Source organism: Lissotriton vulgaris, chromosome 2_1 (genome assembly GCF_964263255.1).
Source record: "Lissotriton vulgaris chromosome 2_1, aLisVul1.2, whole genome shotgun sequence".
In the NCBI taxonomy this organism is placed as follows: domain Eukaryota; kingdom Metazoa; phylum Chordata; class Amphibia; order Caudata; family Salamandridae; genus Lissotriton; species Lissotriton vulgaris.
In genome coordinates this window covers 1,947,195,763-1,947,218,514 of record NC_141687.1, presented here as the reverse complement: position 1 = coordinate 1,947,218,514, position 22,752 = coordinate 1,947,195,763, and the positions used below count along the sequence as shown (strand labels likewise).

The 22,752-nt window shown below is 43.5% G+C and overlaps 1 protein-coding gene across 1 annotated transcript in view; it reads left to right on the top strand.

The window, feature by feature from the left end:
• Positions 1-3,489: 3,489 nt before the first annotated feature.
• The window catches only part of RLBP1 (retinaldehyde binding protein 1), a 215,994-nt gene continuing 196,731 nt past the window's right edge, over positions 3,490-22,752 (top strand). Inside the window, exon 1 of the mRNA XM_086958978.1 lies at positions 3,490-3,627. The gene's annotated coding sequence lies outside the window, so the exon portion shown is untranslated. The remainder of the gene's footprint in view (positions 3,628-22,752) is intronic.

The following is a 22,752-nucleotide window of genomic DNA, read 5'->3' as shown; positions in this document are numbered from 1 at the left end:
GATGCAAAGCTTTTCCCACTTTGCATATGTGCAGCACAGTGCAGCACGCATGCAAGTTCGGAAAAGTACGGAAAAATGAAAACATTTCTCCTGTCAGCGGTGTTAACTTTTGGTGCAAAACCATGTTTACAAATCTTTGAAAATATGGCTTAGTGTCAAAAGGCATGGGTGGTTGTATGGGAACACCCATGTAACGCCCCCTTGGCACAAAGTAACGCAAAGCATTGCACTATTTTTTTGCTACTTAGAGGGTGTTTTAAAACTTGTTTTGCACTGGAAAGAAAATAGCGTAAAAAAGATTTGCTCTGGTTAGTATCACTTTTGTGTGACGATTAACCAGCACAAAAGGTTTGAAAATCTCCTCCTTAGTGTGTACTACACTTACCCTGACTAGAGTGTGGTTTTCTAATTGGACAGGGTGCAAACCACTGCCAACTAGAGATGTCAGGCTCCACGCTGCAGGATCCGGTTGTAGCACATAGAACTCCACCTCCCGACCCCACCAACATACTGTTGCTTAAAAACACAGTGAGTTCGAGGGATAGGGCGAGGGAAAATAAAACAGAACAAGGAGGGGACGGAAGGGGACTGCAGGGAAGGGACAGCTGAAAGACAAGTAAAAGGTATGCACAGGTTAAAGACAATCACAACTTTAACCTACTCTCATTTCATTCTCGCTAAACAGATCACTAAGGTTCACCTTTGTGTGAATGAAGTGTTCTCCACCTCTTCCCTGTAACCTTGGAAGTCGGATATCAATACCTCTAGTCCCTGAGGAATACAAAAAAACTGCTTATTCTCATGTAACATAAAGAACCCCTCTAGGTATTCTTTGTACTTTCTGCAACGTACCCCTCCTTGTATTAGATGATATCCTTAAGCTGCTTCCGAAACATATCACAAACCCACGTGAAGAAAGAATGAAATAATATGTGAAGTGCACGAAGTCTCTCCAAAGAATAAGCAACAAGTTCCAACTTAGACACGGCAAGACGTAGCTTCCTACTACAGTCCTCCGCTCTAAAAGATGATAATCCACAGGATTCCAAAATGAATGCACAACTCCAAACACGGCAAGGTGTAGAGCCCCACTACCTTCCGCTTTGGCACTTAGCTTAATAGCCACTAGTGACTTTCTTCAGAACGGTGGCGTGTAGAAATGATTCCCCACAACGCTCCGCTCTAGTATTGCCCCAGTAAAGACACCTACACAGCCGTGCAAGTTAATCATTTAATGGATCCAGTTCAAAAAGCTCTTCGAAGAGCATAAACAAAAAGACACCGGAAAACGCGATGTTATCTCGCGCTCCCCGTAAATTACAGAACCATTGGGATTCGTCTCACAAGTTAGTTCACTCGCGGTAGCTTGCTCCAGCCAGAAATGAAAAGCCCAGAGACGCTGCTTTCCGTCTCCGCTGCAGAGACGCCCTGGAACCGCCTCGCTACCCTGGAACCTAAGAGTCAGCCGGCAGCAGTCCGAAGGCGGGATCGAGTAACCAAATCAATGCGTGTCTTCTTTACACGCTGAAAACAGCTCCGCTAGGCAATCTATGTTACCCAGTGAACCAAACAGGAAAAAACGTTAGGAGTTAACATGGACTAGGATACTATAACGTCTGTAGCACAAAATTACGAGCATTGGTGAAAGGTTTCGCCCCTCCTTATATAGTGCCACTCCCACCTTTAGGACTTCTGGGTGATGTAGTTCTCAACTGTTAGGTAGGCGCCTTGGTAAATCCTGACAAGAGACCCCATTTCTAACAACACCCCAATGCAAATTGTTCAGTGACCTGATGTCACTTGGCAAAAGTTAGTGCTTGATATTGATGTCCCCTTTAAGACTTTCCCACCAACATGAAATATGCTATGGTCCTTATAGATTACCGTTTAAAATGCCCAGAATGGATATTTTTTGAAAGATTAACAACATCTGCTTCCCTTGATTTCCATGTGGATGTTTTTAGCAGTGAAGGGTTCCCCGAATCCTTGGCCACTTACACTGATGTCCAATTTAATTATGCCGAGATGTCAACATTTTTGCTCATACATAATATCAAACATGTCAGGGCTGTGCTGTACAACCCTCAATGTAATGGCAAGGTAGAATGCTTCAACCAATATTTGAAGGACCGTTTTGACCTGGCAATGACTGGTAAAATTACATTTGTTTTAGCAATCAGAGAAATACTGTGGGCTTATAGAATTACTCCCATCGTAGTTACAGGAGTTTCTCCATTTCTATTAATGAAGGTATTTTCCTCGATTTTGTTCTGTAAACTTTGGTTTTGGTGTGAACACTGAGGTTGGAATGTTCTAATGTTGGCAGTTTTTGCAGTTTTCGCATGCCGACCTCAGAAATCGATGTACTAGTAAACAGCTCCTCTTACTTGATACTGTCTTCTGTTTTCCAAAAGCAGCCTTGCACAGTTCACATGGGATGCGTCGAGTGCTTTAAATGGAAACACAGAAGTGCCGGTACTCACTATTTCGAGTACATGTTTGACCCCAAGAAGTGCCAGTACTCTCCCATTAAATGTATTGCAGCACTGCTGAGAAGTGCAGGTACTCTCCTTTCAAATGAAAGATATGCAGGTACTCAGTACCTGACAGAACATGCACATTTAAAGCACTGTATGTGCCCCAACCTCACCCCTATTAGACTTCAAGGGTGAAGAGAGAGTGGTGGGTCCTCCTGTCAGTGGATCTGGAGTCTCAGCATTGATTGTTGCTCATACATGTTGCTAGCACAATTGGCAACAGCAGGACTGGTGCTGGGTGTCTTCAAATATTTAGGGGGTTCTTTACAAGCCCGTACGTCACTTTTCCCATGTTAAAAATGACGCAAAAGTGGTGCAAGAGGCATGTAAATAAGCCCCTCAGTGTCTGTCAATCAACAACAGTTATGTGGGAGAATCCGGAGTACATTGTAAGTGGATGACGCCACTTATTTGCTCGAAAGCAACAATTTATAATTTGGGCCAGTTCTGGCAGAAGACCTATAGGCAAATCCATTCTCAGCCAACATGGTGCACTTGAAATACATCACTTTGTTCATTGATGTTGCATTATGTGCTGGTGTTATTTATTTTCAAACACCTGCCGTGTTGGCGTCCTGTCAAAAACTTACTGCACTGGTTTTATATTTTTTGTGATCGGTGAGACAAAATTATGCTCAGCCCACTAGCTGTTGCTGTGTGTACCACACAACAGTGTCAAGATGAGCATGTGCTAATGGCATTTTCGGGCCTCACTGATAAGCTTTTCTCACACTTTTGACTAAGAAAGAGCAGCTCATTACGCAATAATAATTGCTCATACAACTCTCAATTCCTCTATTCTATTCACCCCTTCATCCCTCCCACTCACATTTTTAATGGGCTCTCCTCTCCGGCCAGGGTTGGGCTGACCTAATTAAACAGCTTCATTGAATAACGCCTTGTGATGGATAATCCCAACCCGGTGACTCTCACACTCCTTCTCCCGGCGCCGCCTGCTCAGGACTCACAACAGAGTCGCCCCTGTCCCACTCAGGACTCTCTCCCAGCACCTCTGCTTCACCTCCAGGCTTGAGTAGGCGCCAACTCTACTCGGGCTCTGTAGGACCTGCTCTCGGTTCCCTCGGTCACGGTGAGTCCTGCGCTCTTTCTACATCTCACACGATTATCAAGGACGCTCAAAGCATTTTACTGTGATTGTCTAGTAGAAAATGCATGATTTTCTTGCCGCCGTCAGAGAAGCATAGATGGGCATAGTGTCTAAGAATGAGTAGGGCAGCCCCCAAAGCTGTTTTAGTTCTGGGGGTTTGGGCGCAGTACACCACTATTTTGAACAACAAAAAGCCATACTTCAATTATTGTTATTATTTCAAACCCTATATAGCGCCGTTTTCAGCAAGGTTGTTCATTTACCTGACATATTCTTTTAGTCTTAGAGTTCTGTGATTAGGGGTGACAGGTCCGTTTGGTTTTGTAAAGGAGATCTTTGTTTCAAATTAAATCCGTGGCTCTCCAGCAGCCCCTCACATTCTTACATTCACCTTTCTCTTTTCCACCGATGGAGGGACAGCACCTCAACGGCATGTAGCAATCAGAGACATTTCTCTAGCAATAACATTCTGTATGTAAGAAACGACTTGAACTCTTGGTGTCATAAGAGTCATGTGAAACTTGACCTAACCTGCATATAGAGACTCGAACGACTGGACAATATTCTGCAAGACTGTTCTGGGCAAATACATGATTTTGCAGATAACTAGATGATAAATTAAGAAAAACAGTTCCTTGTTCAGACTACAGAATTTGTGAATAAAAACACTAAATATGAACTTAAAATCATCCACATCGCCAAGATTAAAGGTATTTTGTAACACAGTATAAAGGAAATCTATTATTTTATGCACTTGAACTCAGAGTTCCTTGAATTTTTATAATTCACTCATAAACAAATAGTCGAAAGATGTTTAATTACTAGCTCAGAAATTTGTCCTGCCAATTATTACAACTTTAATTGTTCAAAGGTAGGATCATTTTCTCTAATCACTGCAATGATGGCTTTTCCCGTATGTACTAAAATGCTGTTTCCATCTTTCTCCCTAAATAGAGGGTGACATATCTTTCTTTTCCCTGCAAGTATTAAATATCGGCGACATTCTGTATTTCTCGTTTGTAAGGCCAGCCTACACCAGAAAAACATGTGCTTAAATGTCACCTTGTAAAAATATGTTTTCACATGCCCTTTCTGTTCCACCAGAGCAAGGTGTGTCCATCTCCTGGGTCCACATTAGGTATGTGCCCTAGCCTGTAGAATAAAATGTACTAAGGGTAAATTGTGCTGTGATGGACTCAGTCAAAGGAGAGGCATCATGTAACCTGTGCCCTGCAGGATGGAAGTTGAGCCCATCCCTTTACCTTGCATTGGCACACCCTGGAGCCTGACACATGAAGTATTATATCAGTCCAAAGGCATAGCTATCATTAGTGTAGTAAGAACAGTGCCAGTATGGCTGTCTGAAGAAAGGGCAGGGGGATTTCCTTGCTTGTCACCTTACCGCTGTGGTAGTCTAGTTAGAGCATCAGTGTATGTGCTTTCAATCTATCACTTCAGACTTCACAAGATGGTCTGCATTATCCCATAGAAGGTGGGCTGGTAACTTGTGCCCTTGTATAATGCTCAAAGAGGGGACCTGTGATACCTGACACAAAGATTAAGAAGGAGAATTGTAATTTCAACAGGTGCCCACTGACCAGAAGCAAAGGTATAGCAATTGACTGCATACACCTTACAACCATCCTTCAGTCTAAGGAAAAGCAAGGCATTAAATCACCGTCTGCTGCACTTTTAAAAACAGCTAGTACTTCTAAGAACTGTAAAAAATGTATTAATTTTTTTACTTCAAGCTAACTCATGTTCTTCATAAATGAGATCAGTGACAGCCATTTTGGAGTGAAAGAAAAGAGTATATCCCCATTAAGTAAGTAGGACCCCTTACAATAAAATTTCCTTACCTAAAATTTCAGCGACAAAACGGAAAATACCTTAATCACTGAAAACTAGCAGGGTAGACTGGTCTTCAAACTGAGCCCGCACATTTTGGAAATATTTTAGAACTGCGTATGCTGTTGCATAGTTTGCGACTGGAGATGGTATTGCTGGGAAAAACCCAACCTTCTTCAGAGGGATGGTATTCTGGGAAATTAGAGCATGAATTCCAGCCCACAGAGGAACTAGCTTTTCTTCATCCTTCAGTCTGTACTCAATAAGCAATATGATAAATTCAGTTACATCAGCGTTGCGGACCGCAGCATCAGGTAGAAGAAGATCCAACTCCTCAACCAATTTGAAACTTTCTGGTAGACTGGGATGTTTTAATGGCTTGTAGTGATTTTGCACATGCTGGCAAGGCAGTTGGGTTATAACTTTGCAGCTTCATTTGGTTATGCCTACAGCTGACACAGCTTGTTTTCCAGAAGCTACTTCATTGGTACGGTCTTGAAAAAGCACCATGGCAGTATCATGTGTGCTGACAGTTCCAGACAAAGAAGAGCTGTCTTCAAAATCAAAATTATCAAGAGCAGCAATTGTAAATCTTTCCTGGTTAAGTGACTTGGAAGTGGTGTGCTGTTGAATACACAAGGTTTTACAGCATGAGCTGCTAACACGTTTCTGCTCCGTACTATGTCTTTATAACGAGTTGATACACCAATGCTTTTCATTGAAGTAATTAGCTCTCTACCTTTGCACTTGTCATAGATTGCGTGGGCAGTCATCATGTGTAGCAGAGTTTTCTATTTGCCGTAATGTAACTCATAAAACATGATTTGGAAAAGACAGTACATTTGTACAGCAATAGCCTGTTGGTTCATGGGATTATCTTCCACTTATATATTTAAAGCCCTCATCAATGTTGTCAGCGTCTGTTCCGAACGTTAGCTTGTAACAGTTTTACTTTGCTGATATCAAACAATGATGTAAAAAATGTTAAGGCAACATCAGGCATTCTTGTTGACTCCCCTTATTTGTGGAGCTATGGGGCATCACAAAATGTATTGGGCATTACGTTCAAAATCTAAATGTTTCAGGATGTTTATTAAAATGGTTCCAGCTGATTTTACGGCAATTCTGATCTTATTTTGGCAGCAAGAACTTCAGGAGTCAAATCAGCTGAGAACACCTTATGTGGCTCATTCTTTTTTTTAGACTGACAAAAACTAATTCTGTCAGTGTACAGTCTCACCAGAAAAATCTTAATTTCATTATTAAGGATCAATACAGTTTCATCAAGTTGACCATTATTTCTCTGATTATAGCGTGAACCCATAGACAGCACTCAAGGATGGGTTCAAAAATTCAAAGAGTGCAAAGTTAACTGAAGGATGGCGGGTATATTGCTGGAAAGAGCACATTGTACATACATTTTTTCGAATGTATGCACACATGCAATTCAAGCAGGCATACAAATCTGCTGCAAATACATTCACCTTGCTGATCAGATCAGCTACTCAGCTGAAAATTTCATCTTGGAAGATACTAGCTGCAGATGAAAATATGTTTTACCTTTGAGATTCTCATAATATGTACTTTGTTATTTTGTCAATCCCTTTGGCCTTTGTTCTGGCTAAACCATAGACAGCATATTGAAGATCCTCTACTTTCTGATCAGTTGGTGGAGGTGGATGGGGGGTTGCCGTCAATCTTTTAAGCTGATGGGCATTGGGTTTGGTTGTCATTGTTTTCGCAGAAGGCTTGGATTCTTGTTGTGATTCACTCGTTTCTGCTATTTTTTGACAAATTTTTTCCAGGCTTTTTCCGCTGTATACGTCTTGTAGCACTTGTGATAAAATATTTGATCCTCTTCACCCATCAGTTTCAATCTTTTGTGAACTTCGTCTTGCCTTTTTCCTGCAGCATTTCAAACCCTCTTGTCCAGCCGCAGTTGATGTTAGCTTTTCTTTCGGATTAGTTTGGCATATGACACATTTTTCTTTGTGAAAGAATCCTCAGATTTTGTAGTTATGTAGCAACACTCTGTCAGGAGGTAAAGATCCTCTGCTAACACCTGCTTTGCTCATGTTTACGAATTTGAATCCTGAAACAAAAACAATATTAAAATAAATTACCAATATGATGGCTAAACACATAATTATAGAGCCACCTTTTTGGAAAATGGCAGAAGGGTTGCTTTGAGGATTTATTTCCTGTCTCTATAAGAAGTCTTAACTCCCAAAGCCTATGTTTTGACACCAAAATTATGTATATAGGTTTCATGGTTACTGAAATATTACATCATCACTGCAACACATTCACCATTTTTAAAAATGTAATCCAGAGAAATTTGGCCCGGATTAGCAATGTATATGCAAACTAAATTACTTCTCTAATGATACAACACAAATCAAAAATTTAAATCTCTGGACAACAATTATTTTACGGCGGTATATCAAGGGGCCTGGACTACTTGTGCTCTGGCTTTACTATGCCAATTCAGATGGTGTGTTTGTTTTTTCCATTAAAACATTTGTTTGAAACATTCAAAGAAATTGTGTCTTGCGAGAATGGCCTTAGCCTTCATGCTTGCCACATTTTGGATTGAATCTGACACTTTACTAACTTTTTTTTTTATTTAAGTATTTTTATTTGCAGTTTCATATAGCACAAAACAGACCTGAAAAGGCGAGAGGACGCTTTACATAAGCTGATACTTAGGACTGCATAGTTTCATGTTACATGATAGAGAAAAAATAGGCGTATTAACCTGGACTGGCTAAAACACAACACAATTTACATTATTTGGGAGCATTCAACTGTTTTCTGTAAGAAAGCTGACATCAACCATATGGACAGTGTGTGAACAGTATGGAGAATGAAAACTGATCAAACATTTTCACCATATTAATAGTAGGGTAGTTTAGCACATTTCATCAGGAGTTGTCAGTTGTGTACAGCCACAAAGAAGTGGCATTGGAACAGCCTGTTGTGATGATAATGTTCTGATTGCTGGTTCAATGGAGTTTCACACACTGGGAAATGTCCAGAGAAGGCTTCTTTTAGTGTTATTGTTTTAAAAAGAGTTTCTCAATAGGAGTGTGTCTGCCCTTCATATAGAGTGTTAACCACCTGAAATACCCAGTTGGCAGCAGAGATAGTTTGAGATGTTCAGTATGCCGAGCTGCAGGTAAGTTTGAAATGGCTTCTATTGGGAACCATTTGAACGTGACCAAAACAGGCGTGATATGACTGCATTCCCAGTCTTCCGAGGCCATTCCGGCAGAGCTAGAAGTGCTGTGTGTAGAGGTTCTGGAATGATCTTGTGGATTCTCAAGAGAAGGGTGTTACCATAGTCAACTGGCACTGAGTCACTTGTCTTATGTTTTCTTCTTAGATAAGGGGTTTTATGATTCAAAGTAGTATCAGATGGCATTGTGCCATTTATCTAGGTCATTAATATGAAACTGAAAATTATAGTTTTTATCTAGAATGAAACAGAGTTATTTCATGCTTTTTACAGTCCCTAAGTTGGTAGTTTGCACTGAAGAGTATTGAGTCATTGCAGGACAGTGAGGAAACAATCATCAGAAACTCAATTTTGGATAGTAATTCAGTAAGACACAGAGTTCAGTCCTCTATGCTTGGATGTGTTTGCGAGTCTCAGTGAGGAATGGGATTTTCATGTAAAGCTGTTGATTGACAGTGTAATATCAGAAATATGAGATAAAATATATGACTCTTATGTTAACTATTCTATTCCATTCTACTCTATTCTATTCTATTCCATTCTACTCTATTCTATTCTATTCTATTCTATTCTATTCTATTCTATTCTATTCTATTCTAACGGACCTATAAAGTGCACGGCAACCCACACCGGGCCTCCCAGTGCTAAACTACTAAGCCTGTCTTGATCATCAATCTATTCCCTAGATTAATGGAACTCTGAGATGGTTGTGTCATTATCCAGGTATCAATGCTCGGTAGATTGAGTCCTCAGCACATACCATTCCTTTCCTTGTTCTATTCAGGAAGGCTTCAAAGCTTCTTTTATTTGCCTACATTGCTTCTCTCGGCAGGGCTACTCTATGGGAGAATGACTACAAATAATTCAATGTAGGGGCTATCTATCTATCTATCTATCTATCTATCTATCTATCTATCTATCTATCTATCTATCTATCTATCTATCTATTTATCTATATACCCTGGTACCCTCACGCCGCTTTGTACTCTAGGCTTCCTGAGCGCTGCGCTACATTAGCCGCGCTGCTGGCTTTTTAAACTTACCTATTTTACTATTTCTGTTCGTTTGAGTTGTTTACGCTTGCTTTTAATCGGGACTCATTCTTCCCCTCTCACTTGCAGCTTAATTGTTTTGTGCACCGCTGTTAAGCGGGTCCGGTTCCTGGGGTGGGGAACTTCAGGCGCCATCTTGGGGTGGTTGGAACAATCAGCGGGCGCCATTTGCGAGCGGTCTAGCGCTCCGGCAGCCTCGAGGGGCGCTTACTTAAGGCAACCAGTTCAGTGGTCAGCCTTGACGAGGTACCCTCACGCCGCTTTGTACTCTAGGCTTCCTGCGCGCTGCGCTACATTAGCCGCACTGCTGGCTTTTTAAACTTACCTATTTTACTATTTCTGTTCGTTTGAGTTGTTTACCCTTGCTTTTAATCGGGACTCATTCTTCCCCTCTCACTTGTAGCTTAATTGTTTTGTGCACCGCTGTTTAGGGGGTCCGGTTCCTGGGGTGGGGAACTTCAGGCGCCATCTTAGGGTGGTTGGAACAATCAGCGGGCGCTATTTGTGAGCGGTCTAGCGCTCCGGCAGCCTCGAGGGACGCTTACTTAAGGCGACTAGTTCAGTGGTCAGCCTTGACGAGGTACGCTCATGCCGCTTTGTACTCTAGGCTTCCTGCGCGCTGCGCTACATTAGCCGCGCTGCTGGCTTTTTAAACTTACCTATTTTACTATTTCTGTTCGTTTGAGTTGTTTACCCTTGCTTTTAATCGGGACTCATTCTTCCCCTCTCACTTGCAGCTTAATTGTTTTGTGCACCGCTGTTTAGCGGGTCCGGTTCCTGGGGTGGGGAACTTCAGGCGCCATCTTAGGGTGATTGGAACAATCAGCGGGCGCCATTTGCGAGCGGTCTAGCGCTCCGGCAGCCTCGAGGGACGCTTATTTAATGCTCCCCTGAACGCGCAGCGGTTTCGCGCAGCGGGCGCGCCTTCCCTGCGCCTGAGTCGTGCCAGAGTCCTGCCCGTCTGCGCCCGTCAGCGCTAAGGAGGCGTGGGTCGCGGTAGGACTCCAAGCTTTAGTCTTCCTGCCATGTCTTCACCTACTCTTACTTACTTAAGAGATGAACTTCTGGCCATCCGAGGTCGGACTACTAACTGCGGCCATCCACCTGTGGGTCCGCTATGTGGTCCTTACTGGTGTCTATGTGGAGGATGGTCCTTGGATACTCCTGCCCTTATTCGAACGCTGGATTTGCCATCCTCTCACAAAAGTACGGTAGGATTGTGGGATCTTAGCGTTTGGCATCTAAATGTTAGATCACTGGTTAAGCATCACCAGGAGGTATATGACCTCATCAAGGACGAGTCTCCTGACTTGTTTTTCTTGACTGAAACTTGGCTGCAGGACACGGATACTTCCATCCTCAACCTGGCCTTCCCCCCGGAATATTCAACCTTCACGCTTAACCGTGCTACTAGGGGGGGTTGGCATTGCGATGGCCATCAAGTCTTGTTATCCGTGCGAATGGAAGGTCTTAAAACTCCCAGGATGTGAGAGTGCTCTCTTTAAAGTTTCGATCAGCCATCACTTTACCTTTTCTGGCATGCTGATATATCGCCCTCCGGGCTGTGATTCTGCTTTCAGGGCAGCTCTCCCGGACTTAATTAGCACAGAGGCACTAGGATGTGCTAATTTTAATATTCTTGGAGACCTCAATCTCCACTTTGACTGCCCGACCTCCCCTTCTATCAGCAGTATTCTGGCTGATTTAGAGGCCTTGCAACTTACCCAGCTGGTCACATCTCCTACACATAGGGGTGGGCATACTCTTGATCCTTTCTTTACCAACTTAGAGGGAGCTAGAGCCTTATGCCCTACTCAGATCGCCTGGACAGACCATATGCTGGTGAAAATGCTATGTCCCACACATGAGCCTCCTTTTATACCTAAGGATAGAATGGTACTTAGGCGACACTGGAACAAACTGCGACTGGAGGATTTCTACCATCTGTTGGAAGAGGCTCCGTTGGGCCCCATCACTGATGTTGAACGCGGATATGATCTCTTCTGCGAGTGGATCACCCACGCTCTTGATTCTTTGATACCCTTGGTACGGTCTAAGTGTCGTACGAAAGAGCCTAGTCCTTGGTATGACAGCTCTTTAGCGCTTCTTAAGAAAGCCTGTAGACAGGCTGAGAGGGTGTGGCGGAAATCGTTCGATCCCAGAATTAAGGCCTCCTACCTTGCTAAAATCAAAATCTACCATAGGGCGGTGTGTAGAACACGAGCAGCCTTCTATGCCCAAGAATTTCAGAATAGCTCAAACCCATCGAAACTCATCTTTAAGGAGCTAAAGGACCTGATGGCCAAGAGGGCAACAGCGGTGGAAATCTGTTCGCATTCCCATTGCGAGGACCTGGCCTCTTTCTTTCTTGAGAAAGTTCAAGCCACATATCGCACATTTCCGAATGGCTCCTCTATCCCGGAGCCGGTCAGCTGTAGCCTGGGAGGATGTGAGTCGCTCACTACTCTGCCCCCCTTATCAACAGAGGCCTTTAACATCTTGAGCCTCAAAATTAAATCAGGATCTCCTGCAGATCCGATGAAACCGGCTCAGCTCAGGAATATGTCACCGTTATGCCGTACTCCGGTGCTTTCCTTGATTAACCTGTCTCTATCTTCAGGTGTAGATCCTATTCGGTGGAAACAGGCCGTAGTTACACCTATCTTGAAGAAGGCTACCCTTGACCCCCTTAAACCCGAGAACTACCGCCCTATTTCCTTGCTTTCTTGGGCTGCGAAAGTTGCTGAGGCCCATGTGAACGGAATTCTTTCTGACCATCTCACCAGGGCTAACATCCTCGATCCCACTAAGAACGGTTTCCGTGCGGGCCACAGCACGGAGACGGCCCTACTCTCTATGGTCGAACATCTGCGCTCTGTGCTTGATGCGGGTCGGACGGCGGCACTGTTGTTACTAGACCTTAGTGCCGCCTCCGACACTATCTCGCACAGGATCTTGCTCCAGCGCGTAGAAGAAGTGGGTGTCACGGGTTCCGCCCTATGCTAGTTTAGTTCTTTTCTTGCCGAAAGGTCTTTTAAGGTGGCGATCCCGCCCGGCCAGTCTACATCTTATCCATTGGATCTGGGTGCCCCACAAGGCTCTTCGTTAAGTCCCACTCTATTCAACCTTTACGTGAGGCCGCTGGCTGCGATTGTCAAGCAATGGGGCTTGACAATCGTATCATACGCAGACGACACGCAGCTGGCGGTCACGCTGAGTGGGGACTCTGAGATGGAGGCCCCCAGGTTCCGAGACGGACTACGGGCAGTGGCTAACTGGATGAATTCCAACTGTCTCCAGTTAAACCCCAAAAAGACAGAGGTTATGGTGGTCGGCAAGCAGTCGGAGTTATGGGGTGACCGGTGGTGGCCTCCTGAATTGGGTGTGACCCCCTCTCCAGCATCGGAGATACAAAATCTAGGGGTCTGGCTTGATCCGGCCCTTAGTTTCATCTGTCACAACAAGAAAGTTGCGGCTACCTGCTACGGCATTATCAGAGGTCTAAGACCTATCTTGAAATTCTTCGACGCACCCACTAGGCAACTAGTGGTTCAAGCGTCAGTGTTGTCCCGGCTGGATTATGCTAGCTCGCTTTTGGCGGGGATTAATCAGTCGGAACTCACCCGGCTGCAGCAAGTTCAAAATGCTGCAGCCAGAGTGGTGATAGGTCTGCCAAGGCAGTGTTCGGTCTCTAACACGCTGCGCTCTCTCCACTGGCTCCCTGTGAACCAGAGGATCAAATTCAAGGTACTATGCCTTGCCTTCAAAATCTTCAAGGGTTCAGCCCCCCAAATACTGGAGAACTTGTTGGTACCATATGTACCCTCGCGAACCCTCAAATCTCTAGGCCAAAACCTGGCAGCTGTTCCGCGCTTCAGGCTGAGTAGAGCCGGTGGCCGCTCCTTCCGGGTGTTAGGGGCGAAGTGGTGGAACTCTCTCTCCCCCCCCACACTCGGGCTCTTGAAGATCTCCTGCAGTTTAGACGCGCCATTAAGACTATTTTATTTGTCTAGCTTTTTTATTTGTACTTTGCTGTTTCCTCTTTTTGGCTTTTAACTAAGTTGTGTTTTGTGTACCTTGTTAAGCGCCAGGACGCCCCTTTGCTGGGGCAGCTGTGCGCTGTATAAGTGTGAATAACATAACATAACATATAGCTATCTAGCTATCGATCTTTCTTCGCAGAAAACACAGTTAATGTGAATGTATGATTGGCTTTGGTTATATCACCTAATCGTATGTTAAAAAAGCTACACACTTAAAATAACACTTTGAAAGTACAGTATGGCTACAGCTTAACCAAAACCCCCTGAAATCAACATTTATGGTTAGCTCTACAATTCAGAACTGAGACACAAGCCATGCTAACCATTTCTCGCACACCAAATGTAAAAGTTGCCAAACCCTCCTATACAAGGCTTTCAGCTGTGTGAAGTGGGTATTAGCAGCAGCATATGGCCTAAGGCAAGGTCCTCCACAAACCACCTGGGGACAGCCAGAACAGCCCCACTGCTCATTACCTTCATCCTTGCACACCAAGGGTTAGCCACAAGACCTGGCCATAGCCATCTGCCCTGCCCAGCATTCGTCCCATGCTATGCACAGCACCAACTCTTCACCCAAACCAAGTACTCCTGAACATGGGGTTTAGACATGCACTGCAGGAATTGGCTGCTGGCCTTCGCCTTGTTTGACTAAAGTTCGATGAACGTAGCAATTTTCTAAATACACTCTCCACAACTGAAAGTGGTTTATCAGTAAGTAAGTTCTGATCTGCATATAAGCACTTTGGTTTGTTTGTATCTCGATGAGTGAGTGTGGTCATGTGGCTGGGATTGGGAAGTATTGTTGAATGGTATGCATAATATCAGGAGGGGTACTGTTGGGATCAGGCCGAGTGTTGTGTTGGTATCACAAACACTTATTTCCCTTTTTAATAATGAAACAATTTATGATGTAATGCAGTTGTCTATACTTTTTTAGAATATCTTTCCTTGTTTAATATATGTATTTTTTTGTAGATGTTTTTATTCATCGACAGTATATAATCATTGTCTTGATAAAGATGGTCCAACCAGAATAAACAATCGAAACTTGTTAACACCTGTTCACCAGAAGTCTGTCACTCCGATGCTACTCTAGATGCTGATGGACTTCAGTGCATCAGGGTTCATCTGAACAAACTGTATAGATGGATATGGTCGTTTATGACAAAGATTAATGTCTCTTTTAACTCTTGTGTTTTGTTTTTATTTTGTTTTTCATCATTGTGTACGAAACTATTGGTAGCCACGTGAAGGTGATGTGTGTTATTACTATTGCATATTTAGCACTGTGTATGAAATATTTTTTTTCTTTTTGTGAAACATTTTTAATTAATTGTGTTTTTAGAAGTATAGACTCAAGGTTTTTGTGCTAACACATTGTGACATTTAGTCCAAACAGTAACTGTCATGCTTAGTTGTTTGATGACTGTGGTTCAGTATGGTGATTGGTGAAGTGCTGAATAGTAGGGCTTTAAAATGATTCCCGGAGGACACTTCTTTGTGCTTTTCCATTTGAACCCTAGTCTGTTGGGAGCATAAGGGTCCCTCTCACTTTGTTTAAAGTGACTAATGTTGAACCTAGCAAAGTAAGTCCTCTGAGTTGAGTTCTAGTGTCTTGCTAGATTTGATGCAACTCTGTTCAGCAATTTTTGCTGTAGCTCCAAAGTTATAAGCAAAACAAAAGTTACTGCTTTAGCTGTATCTCAAGCATAACCATGACTACAGAATCGCTAATGATGAACACATATGTATGTAGCTACCAAACTCCCACTCCTTAGGATGAAAGAAAGTTTGCCTGGAGTGATCGGGAAAAAGCATACAAAGCCATTGATGAACTGGAAGCAGAGATTGTGAAGGAGGATAATAAAAATAAACAATATGAATTCAGAACACAAATGTTAAAACAACTGAAAAATTGGGAAAGCAAAATCTGACAATGTAAGCAATAAAAAGTTTGAACGCGACGAGCGTGATTATATGATTGGGAGAGTGCTAACATTCGCAAAGAAATTTGATGTACCACGAAGAGCGCTTCAGACAAAACCCGTGACTCAGGTAACCGGTGAGCAGGATACCTCAGAGTCGGAGGTAACGGATCCTGAACAGTCTGGGGAAGAAAGTAAAAGAAGCTTAAACACAGCACCCAACAAATCCCTTTTTCACTACGATTTCCGTGTCATCCGCCAGTCATGGCAGAAAGGCAACAGAGGGAAACCTCCTGAATCTCAACACGGAGACCAACAAGAAGAGGGGGGCAATGGCACAAAAGGATGAAGATCACCTCCCATCTACCGTCACCAGAAGCAAGAAAAAAAAAAAAAGAAAAAAAAAATTCAACAATTGGCGATAATGCAAACAACAGGAGAAAATCTAACCATCATCATGTTGACACCACACAAATTGGCAGTGTGAGGAAGATGTACTGAAACTCGGCCTCCCCTTCTGCCCTCAAATGAAACTTGAATACACGCAGACGAGAATTGATTTATTCAAATTTACAAGAAATCTGAAGTTACATACATTTTTCAAGTTGCGTTCAATCAAACAGTAGAAGAGAACTGGAGAACAGCCTGCAGCAACTGATATTCTAATCGGACATGATTTATCGGCATTACAAGCACTAGAGGACTTGGGCAATGAAATTGGGAGTCCTTGTGAGAACAGTGAAGAAGTGAAGTAACCCCTTTTAAGCTGGTATCCACCTTTTTGCCGCAGATGCTCAACACATTATTGATACGTTCTCGGATGCTGTGATTAAGGATCTGGTAAAACTTAGAACAAGGAACTGTACAAGCACCAAAAAAGGCAATTTCACTCAAGAACAATATCAAGCAATTGATAACATCAGAATTGTCTGTAAGCCCTCAGATAAGGACGGGAATGTAATACTTCAAACTTATGATGCATATAATAAGGAGGCCCTATGGCAATTGCCTGATCTTGTGAATTATAAAAGAGTTAGTAAAAATCTGTATGTTTTGAGCGTCACAAACTGTGACTATGTTATATTAAGGAAATGGCATGAAAAAGGCATGCTGGAGACAGAAGAATTTCTGTTTTTAAGGTGTTCAAATCCGGTCACACCTAGTTTTTACCATTTAGCTAAAATACATAAGGATGCAATATTGCCGCCGGGGAGACCAATTATTTCCTCACAGGGTAGCCTTTTGGAACACCTGTCATTGTATGTAGATCATTTCTTGTCTAAATTTGTGATTAAATTGAAGTCCTATATCAAAGACACCAAGGATTTTCTACAACATATAGGAGAAGTATAGTGGCATGAAGGTGACATTATGATTGTAATGGACATCACCAGCCTATACACATGTATCGCACCTGGAGGGTCTAAAGGAAGTGCAGTACTTTTTGAAGAACAGACCACTGAAATTCAGGGAGCACAATGAGATGCTGTTGCAATTTTTAGGATTCTGTCTGAATAACAATATATTTTTGTATCAGGAACAACTCTTTAGGCAGGTATCTGGAACAGCGATGGTCACCTGCTTTGCCCCCAGCTACATTAATTTACTAATGGGCTGGTGGGAGGAGCAGGTGGCCTGGGCTGATGTGAATGAGATCTGGACCAACATGATAGTTGTATGGTACAGATATATAGATGATCTCTTCCTGGTGTGGAGGGGATCAAATGAGACAGCTATTGAATATGTGTAGGTGCTAAATAATAATGATTTGAATTTGAAGATCAGTGCAGATATTAGTTCAAACACAGTGCATTTTTGGGATTTGGAAGTTTTTGTGGTGGATCAGAAACTATGTACCAAATTATATCGAAAGCCTACTGCTGGCAATTCGGTATTACATACTTCAAGCAGTCACCCGCCTAGATTGATCAACAGTATCTCTTATGGGGAACTATTGCGCATTAAAAGGAACAATATTAGGGAGAGTGATTTTCAGAAATTTGCTGGTGAATGTTTTGAGAGATTTATACACTAGGATATGGGAAACAGACCCTAAGTGGTGCGCTTAAAAAGGTTAATTTTGTACCTAGAAGTGAATTGCTAAAAGAGAGAAGTATAGATAGATTGAGCAACTGCAAATTCAGAATGATAACCACATTCTTGGATGAGGCATAGGAATTGAGAACCATTTCACGATGGAATTTACTAAACATGGATCCTACTATAGGAACAGATATTCCAGCACAACCAATGCTAACTTTCAGAAAAGCAAGGGCTTTAAGGAATTCCCTTACCACCAGTCACTTTATCAAAGCAGCACTGGTCACATTTGGGTACGATTTACAAGGGTTTTCCCCTGTGGGAAGTGCAAAGCGTGCATGAGAAGAAAGAGAGTCTTAACCCCTTCTATGCTGATGACGGCCCCCATCCGTCATGCACTACGGTGCTCGTGTGCTGATGACGGCTGGGTGCCGTCATAAACCCGCCCACTCGCGATTCTGCCGCACAGGCGCAGAATCGCGGCCGCATGGAAGGGGTTCACATATGAGGTCCAGGGGGTAAAGAAACCTAGACCCATAAAAAGGTTCATTACACGCAGCACTCCGTATACTGTGTACTTCTTAAATTGTCCCTGCGGGCTCAAGTACATTGGGAGCACGATACACCAAACGAAGATAAGAATCTTGGAACACACCAGGGCAATTAAGAACTGTGACTTAACCGGTGGCTCGTCACTTTAAAGGCAAATTCAACAGCAATAGAGATCTTTTAACCTTTTTTGCACTAGATCATGTTCCATTACATCCAAGGGGAGGAGATAGGGTCACAAGTCTGAGAAGGCTGGAATTGAGGTATATAATTGATCTCCAGACAAAAACACCAGAAGGCTTGAACACGAATTAGGAACTTGCAACACACCTAGGGAACTAGAAAAAGTGTTGCCTCATAAGGATGTAAGGAAGGTGATTACTTCCTATGATCTCTCAAGTCCCTTCTCACCACAGATTACTAAACCAGAGTTACTCTAAGGTTGCATTATTTATAAGGTGACACATCTGCCTCCTCCAAAATTTCATGAAGGGCAATCAACAACTGAACAGTTACATCATACAATCCTGATGCAAATGCAATTAAAATAAATACAATAATTCATAAGATGGAGCAATACTTGGACCTTAAACCTTAGGAATTTGTAACTGAGGTTCCAGATAACTTTCAACATGCAGTTACACTTTTCATCAGGGCTTACACTATTTCCATGCTATGGACCCACATGTCTACTCTCAGTACCCTTATGCTGCATGACCATGGTGTCATCAGTAATGTCATCAATGATGGCATTTCAGATGTCATCAGAGATTTTATCAGGGATGTAATTTAACATGTCATGATCGATGTAATATGTGGGCTAATGAGTGCTTGGCACGAGAGCAAGTGTGATTAAGTCAGTAAATTATACTGTGTTTATTTCAATGTTTATTTGGTTTTTAAACATCATTTTAAACATGGTTTTTGTTTCATTTCAGCACTACATTTTACCGTCACTTTAACATTGGCCTTTTTTTTGTAAATGTCTATTTTAGTTTTATTTTAAGGTATTCAGTCCACACTCCGGCTGTGCATGCGCCCAACCTTACAGCAGCCACCGACCCTCTGCTCCACTCGGCCATGCACATAGGTGTGTGGGGGTATGTGTGCAGGGTCTGGCATTTGGCAAAGCCCTGCACCTAACCCTAAAGTTGCCTCCATACTCCCAATGCACACAGCCTTCAGCCCCATGGTCTTGACTCAGGGATGTGCTCCAATCCTCTGTAGGAATTCAACCCACCACTGTGCACGCCCTTTGGCTATGCACACCAGGGGGTTGGTGCCAGGACCTGGCCTCCGTCACAGCCCCATGCCAAAACACCTGCATCCATCCAACTCTGTGTGCACCAGTAGTTGGCTGCACAAGCATGCCTCCAGCCAGGGATGGCACCCAATCCTGTCATGGTACCTACTTACCGCTGGCACCCAAACCCCCCAATGCGGTAGAAGCTTCTGCAGCCTCTCCAGCAGGAGTCCCAGAGGAGTAAAGCAGTATTTCATGGGAGGGCCACCAGCTGTACCAGTGAAATTAAAAAAATATTTTAATTTATTTTGGCCCCTGAGGGGGCCTCTGGTTTCCCGGTACAAGTGCATGGGTATCATTGGTTTCTCTATCCAGCCCCCTTATACCTTATATCTACATTTTTTCAGGGCACAGGAACTGAATCTTCGAGTTCTGTAATGGCGGCCAAAATATTTTCTGCTCGGTTGCTGCCAGACAATTAGAATGGCAATTAGAACGCAGAGGGCCAGACCAATCCTGTGGTACTAAAATAGCCAATTGGAGAAAAAGCTTTCTCAGTAAATCATAAGGCCCTCTTTTTTTAATTTTAAGTACTGTGGGACCCCAGCAGGACAAAGTGCACAAATATACCTAATTTCTAACCCCTTGAAACCTTACCTAAGCATCTCATTAAACACTGTCTTGAAAATGGCTGAATGGATTTATACCGAATCACAAAAATCATGCTTTATGAGTAAAGCATCATGAAAACAAATCCTAACCTTTGCCTGATTACTTTCTTTTTTTTCATTGCCAAAAACTAGCACCTCATAGAAATACATACTGCACTGATTTAACATTATAGCAAAGCATTCAAAGCAGTGCTTAGCCATACATCATCAGTTGAATATTAATGGAAGTACACATTTCCTTCCGACATAGATCCAAATGTATTGACCCAAATCACCCTCCACCATATATCATGAGGCTAATTCATGACACCTATTACATTGTCACATTTAGTTTTGGGAGGAGACAAAGCAGGGATCTTAAAAATACCTTCATCCAAAATGCCTCAATCCCCTCTTTAAATGCCTGCAACTTTCCACACTCACACACCATATGAACCATATCTGCAGGCGCTTTCCCACAGCAGGGGCACTTATTGTCCATTCCTTTACCCAGCTGAACAGATTGACAGGTGTAAAATACAGATTAAATATAGTTTTGTAGTGTTGGGTTCCCAAGCTAGCAGTGAGTGGCACCTTCATACCTACCTCTATTGAGGCCTGAATACCTATACCATGTGTCACCAGTCTTTCTCCCATCTGACCTCTTATGATTCGAGGCCACCTAGCACCAAATGTAGAATTGTATCAAGCAGAGGGATTCTTTCGACGGATAGAAGCTCACTCCCTAACTTGTTTAAAAGATCCCTAATCAGCAAACATTTGAAATTAGTTATTGCCCATAACTCGAAGTTCTACTGCAAATCATCAAAGGCCCAATTATGACTTTTGGCAATGTGAGGGCAGACGGCTTGCCCCCACGCCCTCACACCGCCAAGAGTCAACGTCACCCGCCAGATGACACATTTTTTTGTAGTCTGGCGGGTGGGCGGCAGTATCACTGCGGTGCTGTTCAAAAGGCTCATTGTGAGCCAGAAACAGCACTGCAGCGGTACTGCCTGTGCACATTCTTGTACAGGAAGAAATGCACCATCTTGCATTTCTGTGCAGGGACTGGGGGTGCAGAAATAGAGGTGTGCATAACATGTGCCCCCTTCATGCTCCCCTGTGCACAGGGGCAAGAGCAGGGTCCCCTTTCTTTCTTCAACGCCAGCAATTATATGGAGGAAGAACCTCCATGAGACCGCTGGCAGTGAGGAAAGTCGTAATATGCTTGGCGGAGCCTCAGGGCACCACTAAGCACATTGCAGCCCTGAGACCACTGCGAGACTGCCAAGGTGCAGCGGTTCCCTGGTGGCTGCGCGGTTGCAATGGAGCTGAAGTCCTTAAAGGGTGGCCGGGCCCCTGATGCAGCAGTGCCAGGACCACACCACTCCATTCCATTCCCATGAGTCTGGTGGCCCTTAGTGTTTGCTTCAATCTCTGCCACACAAAGATGTCTGCGCTACAGAAAAAAACTGAAGCAAAAAGCACTATAATTTTTGCCAACTGAGCAACCTGGGATGCGCACGTCCAAGTACTACAAGGCCCAAACTCACTGCTGCTGGTGGTGGGGGCAGGAGGAGGATCAACACGGCCCAAGCACTTATATCACTCTGACTTCTTTCACGGTGCAGCATGCGCACAGCCAAGGTCCAGAAGACACACAACTCACTGCTGCTGGTGGTTAGGTCAGAAAGAGGAGCAACACGGCCCCAACGCATATAGTGCTTTACTTCCGCCAAAACACAGGACACTCATGTCTAAGGACCACAAGCCCCCCAACTCTCCGCTACTGGTTGTGGGGCAGGAGTAGGAGCAACACGTCCGCAGCACTTATAATGGTCGGACTTCTCCCTGGTGCTAGACACACCCTGGGCCAGGAGCGGACACATCTGTGCCCGCTCGTGGCCAGACCAGACTAGGCTGGGTTGGGCCCCCCTTCTTTGATCCCTGGTCCCAAAATTAATCAAAGTTTCAATGGTAAAGGAAGCTTCAGGGGGGGAGGGGGTGGCATTACAATGCGGTCATAACCACACATGACTGTTACCACAAGGCCATTACCATGCAAGTGGCTTTAACATGCATACCTTTAGCATGCAGGCCTTTATTTAGCAGGCATACTTTTACCACGTATAAAAAGAGAAAGGCATATGCATGGTAATGGCATTCTGCCGGGCTCATGTCCTGGTGTTTAGGGTTTAGTATTGGTCTTTAGGTTTGGCGCTCATGTCTTACTTTTTAGGGTTGTTTTTTAGGTGCTGTGCTCATGTCTTAGGGCCAGATGTAGGAGCCCAAATACCGGTCGGTAACGGCCGAATTTGGCCGTTACCGACCGGTATTTGGTGATTGGGATGTAGGGGCATCATTTTACAGATTCGGTAAATTTACTGAATCGGTAAATTTACTGATTCTGTAAAATACCGAATCGGTAATTTTACCGATTCGGTAAAACCCAGATGTAGGTGGGACTCTTCTGAGACCCAAAGGCCTTTCAGATTCTGTATTTTACCACCCAATCC